Source organism: Mus caroli, chromosome 14, assembly GCF_900094665.2.
Source record: "Mus caroli chromosome 14, CAROLI_EIJ_v1.1, whole genome shotgun sequence".
NCBI classification, from domain to species: Eukaryota; Metazoa; Chordata; class Mammalia; order Rodentia; family Muridae; genus Mus; species Mus caroli.
Window position 1 is genome coordinate 46,224,217 of NC_034583.1, and position 15,942 is coordinate 46,240,158.

General features: G+C 44.0%; 1 protein-coding gene and 1 pseudogene across 2 annotated transcripts in view; one reads left to right on the forward strand and one right to left on the reverse strand.

The window, feature by feature from the left end:
• Positions 1 to 15,942, forward strand: part of Rnf212b (ring finger protein 212B) — a 71,583-nt gene that overhangs the window by 14,433 nt on the left and 41,208 nt on the right. Inside the window, exons 3-4 of one of the 2 annotated variants that reach the window (XM_029469303.1) lie at positions 13,039 to 13,122; positions 14,181 to 14,282. The gene's annotated coding sequence lies outside the window, so the exon portion shown is untranslated. Of the gene's footprint in view, positions 1 to 13,038; positions 13,123 to 14,180; positions 14,283 to 14,417; positions 14,488 to 15,942 lie in introns of those variants that run through there. The other variant, XM_021182410.2, reaches the window with a different exon arrangement.
• On the reverse strand, positions 7,381 to 7,742 carry LOC110308851 (annotated as a pseudogene).

Sequence of the window (15,942 nt, forward strand, 5' to 3'; positions counted from 1 at the left end):
CAGGCTGGCCTTGAACTCAGAAATCCGCCTGCCTCTGCCTCCCAAGTGCTGGGATTAAAGGCATGCGCCACCACTGCCCGGCGAAAATAAATGGAATTAAGAAACAAAATGCAAACTTGACTTAGCCCAGAAAAGGCTGAGGCACACCCTCTCCCACAGCGCCCTCACTGTCATCTCACCACAGCATTCCCCAGGGTGTGTTATTTCAGTGGACCCACCTACTGCTTGAGGAAGCCACCAGCTTAGAAAATAAAGTCCGAACTTCCATACAGAGACACCGGGCTCACTCTCCAAAGCTGTTCCATAGCACCTTTCTTCCATCACTCCTCTTGATATCCCTGCCTTTGATCCCTTCAGCAACCCTGAACCAACATAAATTTTCCCTATGTTAAGGCCAAATTGGTGTTTCTCTTCTGCCTGACATGTGCCTCTCCCTATTGCTGCTGTATAAACTTTTGCCTTATTTAAGATCCATTCAAATACTCCTTTGAAACTGGGCATGGTGAAACATGCCCGAATCCCAGGATTTGGGAAGTAGAGATAGGAGGATTGCAAGTTCGAGGCCAACCTGGGTTACAGAGCAAGAGCTTGTCTCAGAATAAATAAACAAGAGGCCAGTGAGTTTGCTCAGCTGCTAAGAGCAATCTGTGTGCAAGCCATGTAAACTTAGTTCAGTACCCCACTCCTGTGTAAAGGGCAATGCTGACTTCACAAAGGTATCCTCTGACCTCTGTGACACAAGACCCACTCCCATCCCTTTACACACACACACACACACACACACACACACACACACACAGAGACCTAAGTTAGACCTTGGAACACCCAGGATGGAATAAGACAACAGACTCCCTCAAGAGTGGCATATCTGCAACTCGATCCATGAAAAAGATGAATGGAACAAACATAAAATGTAAAATAATTATAATTTAAAAAGAAACAAACAAAAACTATAAAAGAAGGCCACCGAGCCTGACAACCCATGTTCCACCCTGAGATCCATATAATAGAAGCAGAGAATTCACTTTGGCAGCTCATCCTCTGACTGCCATACCTACTGCATGCAGCACCCCCAACACAAGAACAAAACAAAACAAAACAAAAAACCCAGAACAACATCTCTACCCAAATCCCGTTCCTCTGGGAAAGCTGCCCAAATGACTCCAATCTGTCTTGTCTCTTTCCCTCCAATGATGCTGTACTTTCTTGAGGGAGTCTTTCCATGTTATACACATTTATAGCTCCTGATGCTTTTGTCTTTGGTGTCCATACTTAACGGTCATATTTTTATCTCTAAGATAGAAATATTTCCAATCCCTCCTTTCTTGATACGTTGAGATGTTCCTATGATGAGAGCTGCATTGGTTACCACACGCGATTGGCACATAAAGTAGATGCTTTGCAATAGTTGTAGACTGGATGAATTTATGGCTGTTTATGAAGTTATACAAGATTCTGCTTTATAATGCATGTGAATTGCACATATATTTACATCCCTCATTGGTCAGGGGCTTTCTGAAGGAAATACAGTATCCCTCTTGTATTTAGATAACATTACTCCTCTCCACTTATGATGTGGGGGGCCAGCTTAAAATTACCACTGGAGAGGCTATGGAGGCCACCAGACTTAGCTGGAGCCCTGGAACCCACATGGCGAATAGAGAGAGCTGAATTCTACAAGTTGAGAAGCAATCCCCACTCCTGCATGTCGCCCTCCAGCCTCTCTCACCGTGGCGTGCACGAATACCTGTACAGAACAGTCTTTAAATGTCATAAGGAAATTCTACAAGTTGCTACTAGGAAAATCCGAAGCTCATGAGCACCCAGACGCTTCATCTCCTTCTGTGCACCTTTGTAGTGACCTGGTGCTAGGCCTGTGACATTGCTGAGCCTGGAACATTGCTCATTTAGTAGCCTAATTACTGTTTCTTTTGGACTATCTTTAACTTCTTAGAGAGCCATTCCTTGCCCACTTCTATAGCCACCTTAACATCCTGGTAAACTGATTAAAAACCTTTGGAATCCTTTTTTTCCCCCTGCCCCTGTCACTCCAATGTGTTAAAAATAGAAAATAAGATCTGATAGAAGCATTTTTAACTTTTGAAAAAGACTCATTTCTACTTTGGGATCTTTTAACTTCACAAGACCCTGTTCTCCACCAGCAGAAGAGCTAAGAATAGCATCAGCACGCATCTGAGGCCCACAGGAGAGATTCCCCTGCCTGCTGTAATTGCCTCTCTGATGTACTCACAAATGTATTTTAAAATTGATTTGAATTTTAACTGCTGGCGGTCAGTCCTGGCATTCAGGTACTGAGGTGGGACATAGTGTTGGATGAAGGCAAAAGGCTGATAACCTCTGGCCTCGTAACCTCTGTCTGACTGTTCTGGGGGCCAGAAGTTGTCCCGGCTTCTGGTGATTTAACTCTTTGCTATTCTGTGACCAAAAGCTGTTGGCTTCTGACAATTTACCTCCTGTTGATTGCAGCAGTGGGGAAAAACCCTAATTACTTTGGTTCTTTTCTCTTTGACTCAGGCCTCTGGATGGCTAGGTGAGAGGCTTGGAGCCTTAATGCTTTGTGAGCCAGAGAGGAAAGAAAAAAAAAGAAGGAAAGAAAGACACATATAGAGACACATACATATTAGATTAAGTAAAGAATGACTAACTAGCCTCTTTATTGCTGTTCTTAGTATTTATACTTTCTCAGGATAATTGAGCACAAGGTTTTCTAAGCGCTTTTACATTCCTTAAGTTTATAATAACTTTAAGGCAATCGTTCATATCATAAATCTTAAGGAGTTACAGAAGAATTGTTTACATGTCTTTCCATAAGACTAGTACGTGAGTAAACACTCATTGTCTGTTACTAGGTCTAAAAGTTCATTCTAAACTTAAACCAGTAATTTTTATGTTATAAGTTAGCACAGTTTTGTCCAGAGACAATCATCTGCCTTGTGTCTCATTATTTTGAGGTCTTGTATAGGTGGACCAGTCAATCATTTATTTTCTATCCTTGCACCTACAATAAATTGCCCATTCCCGGTTTATGAACTTTAGTTACCAGATAGTGACCTTGTTCTTAACCTAGAAGGAATGTTTTCCTTTATCATAAATTTGTTCTAAGCCAGCTTTCCCTTCCTAGTGCAATTAGCCCGTGACAGCAAAGGTTTACAGAGCTCTGTTTGCAGCTTTTATTCTATACGGGACTTGAGATTACTTGTATCAGTTTAAGAATTCTATAAAATCATTATCAGGAATTATGAAATCATCAATTCGTCTACACAGCACTACTATATGAAAGTACATCTTCAAATTGATTCTGCAGGAAATCTGCCCAATCACTATCACTGTTGATGCCCAGGAACCATCAGGCTGTATAATAGTGATAGGAAAAGCATGCCATCAGCAAGAAGCAATCCTGGGATGAAGTCTCTTGAGGACACTGCATCTCAGAGCTCACCTGTTGCAGCATGCAGTATGGTAGGCCATCTCCAGAAAACTCGCTTGCCATAGCCTTCCTTACATGGCTTCTGACATATAGCTTTCTTTGTTCTGCAGCTACAAAACCTCACAAAAACCCTTTCCACGTGGGAACGTGGAAGCTGGGTGTCTTAGTTACTGTTTTACTGCTATGAGGAGACAACAGGATCAAGGCAACTCATAAAATGAAGCATTTAACTGGGGATTGCTTACAATTTCAGAGTGTTAGCCCATGATCATGGTGGGAAGCAGACAGACATGATGCTGGAGCAATAGCTGGGAGCTCTACATTCCGATCTGCTGACACCAGGCAGATGTGTATGTGTAAGGGGGCATGGTATGGGATTTTAAAACCTCAAAGCCCACCTCTAATGACACACATCCCCCAACAAGGTCATACCTACTCCAAGGCCACACCTCCTAATCTTTTCAAACAGTTGCACTGAGGACCAAGCATATGAGCCTATGGGGGGGGGGCATTCTCATTCAAACCACCACACTGGGATGACCCAGTTCCATGTTTTCTGGGCTATGGTTGAAGGACTCTGGCAGCGCTGGTGTGGGAGCAAGGCTCCAGTGGACCAGGGAGCATGTCCTTGTTGAATAGGGCCTTCGGGGTGGCCTGCAGCAACGGGATCTTGCCCAGGTTTTACACACAAACAAACTGCCCAGATGCCCAAAAGCCCTGGCTCTGAGCAATCTCAGGATGTCTAAGATGGAGACTAGTTCATTTCCTGGATTGGGCATCCTTGAAAGACCTCCATGGTTCATGCTGCCCCTGGAGGCCATGTTGGTTTCTGCTGCCACGGGAAAGCCATGTTGAGGTCCATGCTCTACGCTGCCCCCTGGAGGCCGTGTGGATGTCGGTGGAGCAGCAGATTTTTAGCAGATCTATTTATATCTGGCCTGAATTCCATAGTAATGCTGCTTAGGCTTTGAAGTAGCTTTGCCTCAGTGATTGTTATCTGAGATTTTATGGGCTTTTTCCTTTGAAGGATTCTCAGAGCCTTTGCATAACTTAGTCTCAAGACTTTCCAGGCAAACCAGGAAGTCTTGTATGGCTGAGACTTGCTTAGCCAATGGTTCCTTCAAGACACACTCTAGATCAGATAAGAGGTTATGTTATGCAGAAACTGACTTGTTAAAAAAAAAAGTGCCTTTCGTGTAACAATATAATGAGCTTCTAGGAAGCTGTCAGGGCTCAATCTTGATCTCCCTGCTGCTTGAGAAGCCTAAACTCCTCCTGCAGTGCATAACTCAGAACACCACAGGTAGTCTGTGCTGCCACCTGAAACCAAGTTGGTGTCTGTGGTCCGTTTTGCTACCAGAGGCCATGTTGATGTGGTTGGTTGGTGTGTGCTGTCACCTGAGGCTGTGTGTCTGTCCATAGTTCATGCTGCCGCTGGCTATTATGGGCAGCATCCTTCTGTCCATTGGCTGGGTGCAAATATCTGCATCTGATTCATTCAGTTGCTTGTTGGTTTTTTTGGAGGGCAGTCATGATAGATGCCTTTTTGTGAGTGCTCCATAGCCTCAGTAATAGTGTCAGGCCTTGGGACCTCCCCTTGAGCTGGATCCCACTTTGGGCCTGTCGCTGGACCTTCTTTTCCTCAGGCTCCTCTCCATTTCCATCCTTGTAATTCTTTCATACAGGAACAATTATGGGTCAGAGATGTGACTGTGGAATGGCAACCCCTCCCTCACTTGATGTCCTGTCTTCCTGCTGAAGGTGGGCTCTATAAGTTCCCTCTCCCTACTATCGGGTGTTTCATCTAAGGTCCCTCCCTTTGAGTCCTGGGTTAATAGTCTCAATTTCCTCAATCAAAAGACAGATTAGGGACCTGGAGAAATGGCTCACTGGTTGAGAGTACTTGTGACTTTTGAAGAGGACATGGATTTGATTCCAGTCACCCAAATAGCAGCTCCCAACCATCCATAAGTTCAGCCTCAGAAGATTTGACGTCCTTTTCTGACCACTATTGGCACTGGGCACACATATGATACACAAACATACATTCAGGCAAAATATTCACACACATAAAATAAAAATAAATCCACACCTTTTCCTTGAATACATAGACCAGCAGAGTGGATTAAAAACAGGATACAGATATTGGCTGCATTTAAGAAACACATTTCACCATTAAAGATAGACGCAGTCCTTTAGGACAGAAGGATGGAAAAGGATCCAAACAAGTAGATCTAGGAAACAAGCAGCAATTGCTTTTCTGATATCTGACAGAATAGACCTCAAAGCCAACTATCCAGAAGATATAAGGGGGCAGGTGCATTTCACATCAATTAAGGAAACAATCAATCAAGAGGGAATTACAAGTAAATACATAAGCTTACCAAACATGATTTCAGCCAACATCATAGATACTCCTAGATGTAAAACCGTAGATTGGCCCCAGCACAGCAGTAGTGGATGACTTCAAGATCCCATTCTCAGCAATAGACGGGTCATCAGGACAAGTTTAACAACCATAGAGCAAATTCACCTAACAGACATCAATAGAACGTCCCACAGACTGTGGGATGCACATTCTTCTCAGCACTCTGTGGGACTTCCTCTAAAACATCATAGTCAGGACACAAAGAAAGCTTCAACATATACAGGGAAGTTGAAATAACTTCTTGTATACTATTTGACTTTGCAGGTTGGTGTTTTGTGTCTACTTGACACAAGTTAGTGTCATCTGTGAAGAGGGAACATCAATTGAGAAAAATGCCTCTATCAGACTGGCAAATCTTTGGAGCAGTTTCTTAATTAATGATTGATATGGGTAGTGTGGCCCCTGGGCAGGTGGTCTTCTTGGGTTGAATGAAAAAGCAATCTGAGCAACCCCGTAAGGAGTTCTTCTATGGTCTCTGCCTGAGTTCTTGCTTCTGGGTTCCTGCCTTGACGTCTTTCAATGATGGACTGTAAGCAGGACATGAAAGCCACAAAACAAAATAAACAAAAGAGCCTTTCCTCCCAAGTTTCTTTTGGTTATAGTGCTGATAACAGCAATGGAAAGTTTAAAAAACAAAAAAAAAAACAAAAACAAAAACTAAACACAGACCAAACTGGAACAAAGCTAGAAATAACCAGCAAAAACAATCAAAGACAATTTGCAAACTCAAAGAGACTGAACAATACACTATTGGATGATCACTGAAATCAGTAACAAACAAACAAACAAAGAGTCCTGGAGACTGCTTCAGCTAGTGCCAGACCTCAGGACGGTCCACATAATGCTAACGCTAGCATGCCAATGTACAGAATTCAAGAGCTATGGGGTCATGGAGGCTTCCACCTAGATTGCAAAGGAAGGCCAGACAGTATGTGGCAGAATCAGAAACCACCTCGGCAGCCTCTGAGAGGGTGCTTGTAAGCTGTGAGAGTGAAACCTGAGACTCAGTGGAACCTAGGAGGCTGGAGATACAGGAATATAGACTGTCTGCTGAGCAAAGATGCAGGCACCAAGCAGTTAGTTCAGGAGAGACTTCATGTGGCCATAGGTGAAGGATCATGTAGGACCTTTGGGGTCCACACGTCCCAGATGCAGCACACAGATGCAGGACTTAGTGTCTGTTTGGGTTTGCTTTGGTCCAAGATTCCTATTCATGTATCCTGTCCTTTTGGAACAGGGAGGTTTATTCTGTGTGTTGGAAGTTATGTAATTTGCTTTTTTTGCTCTTTTCATATTTTAATGATGGCATGCATTTTAATCATTTAAATTTTATTATTTAGTTAGAGTAATAACCTTAGGAAAGAGATATTCACATCAGAATGCACAGCAGGGATCCAGGAATATCTTGTTAGGATGTAACGAAGTTAAAAATCCCGCCAGAACCAAACACTGGCCACAGCTTAACCTGTGTCCAGGTGGGAGACACAATGACTGGAAACTGGCTTCACTCCGTACACTGGCCTAGCTCCAGGGTCTTCATGGTTTCCTCCAGCGTGAGCACTCTTCTTTGCTGGCGCAGGCAGTACCTCTCAGCCATGGACTGAAGCATCCATTTTGCCCGAAGCTTGTTGTTTTGAGAGCCATAACTTAAGACCTTGGTAAGTTCAGGAGATTCCAGATTCTTCAGTTCAAACATGGCCTGGCTCACCTGCTCGATGATGTGAGGCGTTCGAGATCCCTGTGGGCCAAACAGAGATTTTAGCATCAGTGACTGGACCTGGACTTCTGGATCTTTCAAGTCTTCAGGAACTTTCAACCATGGGGGTGGGAGGGGATATCTTTCCGGGTCACGAGGGTTCCCATCATAATTCCTGACCAGGTAAGTTCCCAGATTTCAGGGAAGACTATATCAGGCTTACCCTTGATAGCTCACAGCTCCAGGTTCCACTTTCTGCTTTTATAGGGATTTGTAGCCTTGAGTTTTCTTTTTGAGTCTCAAATGAAACTTTTTAACAGCGTTTGAACATTGTTAGAACCATTAGCACTGTGATTGCTCTTAGAGTTGGCTACGTGGACTTTGTACTTTGAAATGCACAGAAGATTTTGGCGGTTAATGGGTGGGGTGTTAAGTTAGAGTTATGTGCTGGGGAATGGTTACCAGCTTGTGAGCTTCCGTGATGTGACTGGACCATGATGGCTTTGACATGATCAATGGATTAAAGGCATGCACCACCAACACCCGGCTGATAGCAACAAATTTAAGGGTTGGAAGTGTATAAATGAACATACCCACAAATAATAAATCTTTTCTTAAAGTAATAATTTTTAAATAGTAGTAGAGGGATGGAGAAATGGCTCAGTGTTTAAGAGCATTTGTTGCTCTTACAGAGGCCTGGGTTCAATTCCTAGCATCCACATAGCAGTTCACAACTACCTGTAACTCTGGTTCCGGGGCATCTGATGCTACATTCTCATCTCCGTGGGCACCAGGTACACACATGGTGCATGCACGCAAAACACTCATACACATCAAATCAAATCGAATCAAATCAAATCAAGTCAAATCAAATCAACCTAAAAAAAGAATCGTTTTAACTGATAGAGTTGGGCCTGGTTTTGAAGGCCTACACTCATAGCTACTCTGAAGACCAAAGCAGGATGATTACAAACTCTAGGACAGCCTGGGCTACAAAATGATCTTGCCCTGCTCTCTCTCCAGGAACGGAGTAGACAGATAACAATGGGAAAATGGGGGAACTTCTGTTTGCCACACACGAGTAACAGTTCTAACAAGAAAGCAAGAGTTAGAGACCCTTGATGGCAACAGGATGCCAAACAAAGAGATGGCACGTGGTGGTTCGAATGAGACTGATCCCTATAGACATACATTTGAATGCTTGGTCCCTAGTTAGTTAGTTAGTTAGTGGCTGTTGTGGAAAGGACTGGGAGCTGCGTGGATTTGTTGGAGGAGGTGTGACACTGGGGTTGGCTTTAGAGTTTCAAAAGACCATACCATACAAAACCAAGTCGTCGTCGTCGTCTTTTTCTTCTTCTCCTTCTTCTTCTCCTTCTCCTCCTCCTCCTCCTCCTCCTCCTCCTCCCTTTCTCCTCTTCTTCCTCCTCTTCCTTCTCCTTCTCCTCCTTCTCCTTCTCCTCCTCCTCCTCCTCCCTTTCTCCTCTTCTTCCTCCTCTTCCTTCTCCTTCTCCTCCTTCTCCTTCTTCTCCTCCTCCTCTTCTCCTCCACCTCCTTCTTCTTCCTCTTCCTCCTCCTCTTCTTTTCCTTTCTGCTTCATGCTTGTGAATCAGATGTAATCATTTAACTACGTCCCCAAGCATCGTAACTTCCTGTCTGTTGTCACGCTCCCCGTCATGACTGTCATGAACTAACCTTCTGAAACCTTAAGGACGCCCCTAGTCAAATGGTTTCTTCTATACGTTGTCTTGGTCATGACGTCTCTTCACAGCAAAAGGCAGTAAGACATTGTGTTGTAGGATATTTGATAATACTGTGAACCCCAAGATTATATTACTTACTGAAGGAAAAAAAAAACAAATCCTTTTTCTAGTTGTTGTGGTGTGGCTCAGCCCTTAGCACACACACCTTTAACCCTCTGGTTGGAATACAGACACAACCTCAGTACACACCTTCAATTCCAAACACTGAAGGTAAAGTTAGTTTGTAGAAGGAAGCACCCATGTTTGAAAGTGATATCCAATTGAGTGACAGACAAAGTGACAAATCAAAGAAAGATATGACAGAACAGGGTGTGCCCAACTCTCCTGAGAAGAGGGAGGAAAAGGAAGCTACTTAAGGAGTAGGGCAGAGAAAGAGAAGAGCAGAGGAGGCAGAGGAGGCAGTTTGACTGGGAAAGTTTCACAGAGACAGGTTGAAGAGAGAACAAGCCAGACACAGGTGAAGACAGATGAGTCAGAGAATGGAAAGCCAAAAGATTAGAACAGATCACCAAAGTTAGTTTGAGGCCAAGCTAAGCAAAATGTCAGAGGCTGAAAGAAGACGCCAGATGAGTCAGCTTGGAGAGGAGTTTGAGCCGGAGGAGCTGAGTTGAAACAGCCAGCCAGAGGAACTAAGAAGGGCCGAGCTTATCAGGAGCAAGTCTCAGAGGTTCAAAACAGTCTAGGCCTAGATAAGATTGCACAAAGGCTAGAAGCTTCCAGGGCTAGGCCTAGGTTAGCAGACAGAGGCAGTCAGCCTCTGAGATGACAATTACTACAGGAGAGTAAAAGATACTTTTACAACATTGTGTGACAACTTGTCCTCTCAGAAAGATTTGGGGGTGCCAGCTCTGAGAGGTTACAGATACTACAGTTCTGTTCTCTCCATTAGCTTTAGGGTGTCAGCTCAGAGATATCAGCAAGTGCTTGACAGCTCTCAGAGGTCTGGGAGTGCCAACTAAGAGCAGTCCCCTGCAGAACAAGTCTGTGGAGAGCAAGCCACTGATTCCAGGAGCAGGAACCGCTCCCATTCCTGACAAGTTAGAAAGTCTGGGGCAAGTCCCCCTCTGGAAACTGAAGCCGTGGCTCTCAAAGGCAGAGGCAGGAGTAATAATGGGTTCTGGAACAGGAGCCGCAACCTTGTTCCACCCTCAACAAATTCCCCAGACAGAGAGCAGCAGGACTTAGAGCAGGAGAAATAGGAACTCGGGAAAATTTCCTTGATGTGGCAGGTCTCCTGTGAGACTCTGGTGAATCTCAAGAACAGTATTCCTTCTCCAAATAGTGCCTAGGAGCTGGGTAGTGACACAGGCGGGAGCCAGCTGGAAGCTAGACTCTACCTGGACCGAACTCAAGTTTTTCTCTTTTTCCAACTCCAAAGAGTGATCCAGTGAGTCTGTCTGTCCAAATCTTGTGTATCCTAGTATGTAAAGCCCAGTAGGTACTGATTGGGTAGGAAGTGTGTGTGTGTGTGTGTGTGTGTGTTTTCTAATGAAGTGTAAACTAAGACTAACCCAGAGAGAAAACTATCAGATTCAGGGAATGAGAAATCTGAGGGTATTCTCGAAGGGCTGTTTCTCCAGGTCTTTTGCTCTCCTCACCCAGTGTTGCTGTGAAAATGGAGGAAATGGAAGGAGAACGGTGGGAAAACTCTCATAGTCTTGTCATGGCTTCTGGGTCCCATTGAAGTTCAGCCAAAGCAGCCTGTTGTGTGCTGTGCCTGGAGGTCTGAGCTTTCTTTTAGCTGCTGGGCCTTCCTTCTGGTCCCAGGGGCTGTGACAAGGACCAATTTTCTTTCTGGGGCCATGAAATTACCACGGCGGCTGTCAGAAGAGAGCCTGCTACCATTTTCACACTTGCTGCTACAAGGTGCAGCTGTCTTCAAACCCAGGATTCTCAGGCCCTGGCTGCCACCGCTGAGCTCATGTCACCTTCTTACGGCCATCACCATTTGACATACTCATCCTACACTATATGAGACTGTTCTCCCATATCTGGGTAACAGAATTTCTCTGAACCTAACAATGGAAAGTGACACTTTGATGACATTTTCACTGGTATGTTTCTTATTAAAAGTGAGGTTATAAATTTTCTAAAATGTTTTAAGGGGCTTGGTGAGATGGCTCAGTGGGCAAAAGAGTTGGCCATGTACCTTACGTAGGGTTTTATTGCTTTGAAGAGACACCACACCATGCTTTTGTTTGGAGAAATGTGGACTTTGAAACTTTGCATTGGAATTAGTTGAATGCTTTATGTGGGATGTAGTGGGCTATTCTAGTAGGAACGTGGAAGACAGAGGTGCTGAGAGAGATTGAAACTGTGGAGGCCTGGCTCAAGAGGTTTCAGGGGAGAAGAATACTAACTTGTGTCTGAGAGACCATTCTTGTGATATTTTGCCAAAGAACGTGGCTGGTTTCTGCCTGTGTCTGAAAAGTCTGCCTGAAGCGAAATTGAAGTTTTGGATGAGTTGCCTTGGTAGAGAAAATCTCAAAACAGCCCAGTCTTGACTCTGCTGTGTGGTTATTGCTGTTCACTCTTTCGCAGATCTATAAAGAAAAGGAGCCGTCTTAGCAAGGAACAATAGAAAAAAATGCACAATTTGAGGTCTCAGAAGGTCAAGCCCAGGCTCAGTGGCTCACCGTCTCAGGAAGACCTGCTGCCTGTAGATCCAGATGAAGAACTGCCAGCTCCTTCTCCAGCACCATGTCTGCCAGCCTGCTGCCATGCTTCCTGTCATGATTATAATGGACTAGACCTCTGAGCCATAAGCCAGTCCCAACTAAACATTTTCCTTATTAAGAGTTGCCATGGTCATGGTGTCTTTTCACAGCAATAGAAAATCTTCCTAAGGGCTGGCAAGATGGCTCAGCAGGTAAGAGCACTGACTGCTCTTCTGAAGATCCTGAGTTCAAATCCCAGCAACCACATGGTGGCTCACAACTATCTGTAATGAGATCTGACTCCCTCTTCTGGTGCGTCTGAAGTCAACTACAGTGTACTTATGTATAATAATAAATAAATCTTTGGGCCTGAGTGAGCAGGGGCTGACAGGAGTGAACAGAGGTCCTAAAATTTCAATTCCCAACAACCACACGAAGGCTCACAACCATCTGTACAGCTACAGTGTACTCACATACATAAAATAAATAAATAAATCTTTTTAAAAAGTGATACAAAGAGAAAAGAATAATTTTTTTTTTAAAAAGAAGAAAACCTTACTAATAAACCATGTAAGTCTAAATTCAATCATGAGGCCCATGGCGAAAGGTTAGAACCAACTCCAAAAAGTTGTCTTTGACCCCCTACAACTTCCACATGCACACACACTAATAATAACAATAGCCACAATAAATAAAATAGTTTAAACCATTCAAAGGATGTTGCTTTTGCAGTGCCATGGCGTGAACCCAGGGTCTCATGCACACTAGGCAAATGACCTAACACTGAGGTGGACTCCCAGTCCTTACATGTCATTTTTATTCTTTTCTAGGGACTAACCATTCATCTATTTGATTCAAGTTTTATAATGTTGTTAACATTTTTAAAAGCTCCCTGAATTTTAAAGGTATTAGCCTTGTATTATATAAGTGGATTCCACCATTTGTCACTTAGGATCCAATTTCACGTATGGTGGGGTTTGCCCCCCACCACTGGGTTTTTATGTGTGCTCTTTAAGCAGAAATGTTTTTTGTTTGTTGTTTTTTTTTAGAGGGATGCTGGAGAGATGATGCTGGCCTGGGTCTGCTTCTGCCCTCATCTGGCTGGACAGGAGGGAAAGAAGCTTACCATGCAGGTGGGTTAGACAGAAACTTGGTCAGCTAGATGTGGGAGAAACAGCCTTCTCAGGAGATAGCGTTCAGTGAAACAGCTCTCTTTATTGGAGGTGAACAAGGGTGTTCCCCTTTATTGGGATTAAAGGCGTGGCCACCACCAGAAGGCTTCTGTATGTTTATTGTTACGCTTCTAAAATTACATGTTTCTAAAACCTTATAGGTGCTCTATATTTTAACATTTAAATAAAGCTTGTTTCCACACACAGATATGGGGTTTTCTCCCCATAGGTTATTCTTGTTTGGTTGGTTTTCATCTTTTTTCTTTAATTTTTTGAGACAGGGTTTGCTGTATGTAGCCCAGGATAGCCTGGAGCTTACTATCTAGACCAAACTGACCTAAAAACAAAAGAAACACCGACAAACAGCGCAGTGGAAATGTTTATTTTCTTTCCTTTTTATCGGTTTTTTCTTCTCTTTCCATCTCTTTTTGCTCCCCTTTTCTTTTCTTTTTTGGGTATAGGGCCTTGAGTATCACAGGTTGTATCTAGGCAGGAGTGAAGCTGAGATCTTCCATCCTCCTGCTTCACCCTCCCAAGCATACCGCCAGGGCCGGGCTCATTTATTCAAACAAACAAACAAACAAACAAATAAACAACCCCAAAAAGCTAAACTTTTTTTTTCTGGAGGTCTTTTTGTTGTGAGTTTATAGCCAATCAGCCTCTATCCACATAATAATTTCTTAGTTTTTCTATTTCTAATTTATGCTGTACTTTTGTTTTGTTTTGTTTTTCAAGACAGGGTTTCTCTGTATAGCCCTGGCTATCCTGGAACTCACTTTGTAGGCCAGGCTAGCCTCGAACTCATAAATCTGCCTGCCTTTGCCTCCCAAGTGCTGGGATTAAAGGCGTGCGCCACCATGCCCAGCAATGCTGTACTTTTAAAGCTGCCATTAATTATTTCTATTTCATTTTAGATTATGCCAAAGCTTCTATGGCTTTGCGACTCCATTTCTTTTTGTTTGGGGGTCGTTTACTGGAACATTAATAGGCTCATTTCTCCCTCTCGGCTTCCATGGTAGGTAACAAGGGGCTGCTTCGAAGACCTCCTGGACTTGTCAGGCCACCGTAGGACCCACCTGTCTGTCGAGGGACTCAGCCTGGCTGCTTCTGCGGCTGCGCAGGTGGATCAGCGCCCCGCCCCGTCCGGCCCCGTCCCGCCCCGCCCCGCCCACACCGCGTGCCGGTTCAGTCTGGCGTGCGCAGCCTCGAACCAGGTGGTGGCATCCTGGGCGGAGGCTGCGTGTTTTCCCGCCGTTTCTTGTGCCTCGTGAGGGAGAGAACCGGATGGTCTGAGATCTGAAACGTTGGAACCCGGCTGCCAAGCTGGTAGGGACACGAGCTAGAAAGGGTCGAGCTGGAGGCCGCGCGAAGGCTGGCGGCCTCTTCCCCAAGCCAGGCATGGCCGCTTACCACTGGAGTGTAGCCGCGACTGGAAACCCCACCCCCACCCCCAGCTTGGTGCTGTGGGGACGGCTTATTTAGATATTTATTTGCTCATTCATTCATTCATTCATTGACAGGTTCTCACTACATACCCCAGGCTGACCTAGAACTCACTGTGTAGACCAGGCTGGCCTCCAACTCACAGTCAGTCTGCCTGCATCTGCCCTCCAAGTGCCAGGATTAACGTCCTACGTCACCTCACCCTACCATTTAGTAAATTAAAGAACATTTTACATTTATTTGTGTAGTTGAGTGTGGGGCATTCGAATAGTTACCGGGTGGTGGTTCGCTTGCCGGGGCGTACACGTGGAAGGTATGGGGCAGCCTGTGGGAGTCTGTTCTACCTGTGGACCCCAGGTATCAAACTCTATCCCTCTTAACCGATGAGCCATCTCTCCAGCTCCATCGATCATAAATCATAAACGGCAGATTTTTATTTCATTTTGTTTTATTTCTTGACACAGGGTCTTACTATTTAACTCTGGCTGACCTTGAAATCTCAGAGGTCCACCTGCCTCTGTTTTTCAAGTTCTTGGACTGAAAGTGCATGCCACTTTACTGGCTAAGGTGGCAGAATTTTTAAAGATGGGGTGCAAAGTAACCTCATTCGCTTTGTAAGCCTCTACATAAACTGGCGCTCTGAAAATGAATTGTTGAGAGAAAAGGATTGTGGTAGGGAGGAAGGAACTTGTTTTATTTTAACAGCTTAAATATTAATTTATATTAAGAATTATATTTATAAATATATTATTTATAAAAGTCGATCGATTATGTTAATTAATAAATGTTAACTAGCATATTCATATCCAACATATTTTGTTGTGTTTTTTAGAGCCCAGTGCTGTTTTCAAATGTCAGTTTCTTCATTTAAAAAAACTCCTACAGCCTGGTCTGCAGAGCAAATTCCAGAACAGCTAGGGCTACACAGAGAAACCCTGTCTGAAAAAACAAAACAAACAAACAACTCCTACAAAGTGGGCCAACAGAATGGCCCAATGGGTAAAAGTAGGTGCCATTTATGTAGAGCTCATCCTCCCCGGAGTCAGCATGGAGGAAAGAGAGAAACAATTCTCAGAGGTTAGCTGTGACCTCTGCACCTGCCTGTGGCACATGCTCGCTCCACCCATGAAATAAACTTGTTTTTCCAACCCCATAAAATAACTTTTGTTTGGATATATATTTAAATTATGCAAAAAATTGCTGTTAGAAAAAAATCATACCATATGGCTACCATGTGAACGGAAGGGCTGTTTAATATAGGAACATGTATTTTCTACAGAATCAGGAGAATTGGATTCTAATTCCAGAATTACCAGTAAAGATGGAATTTTGGATAAA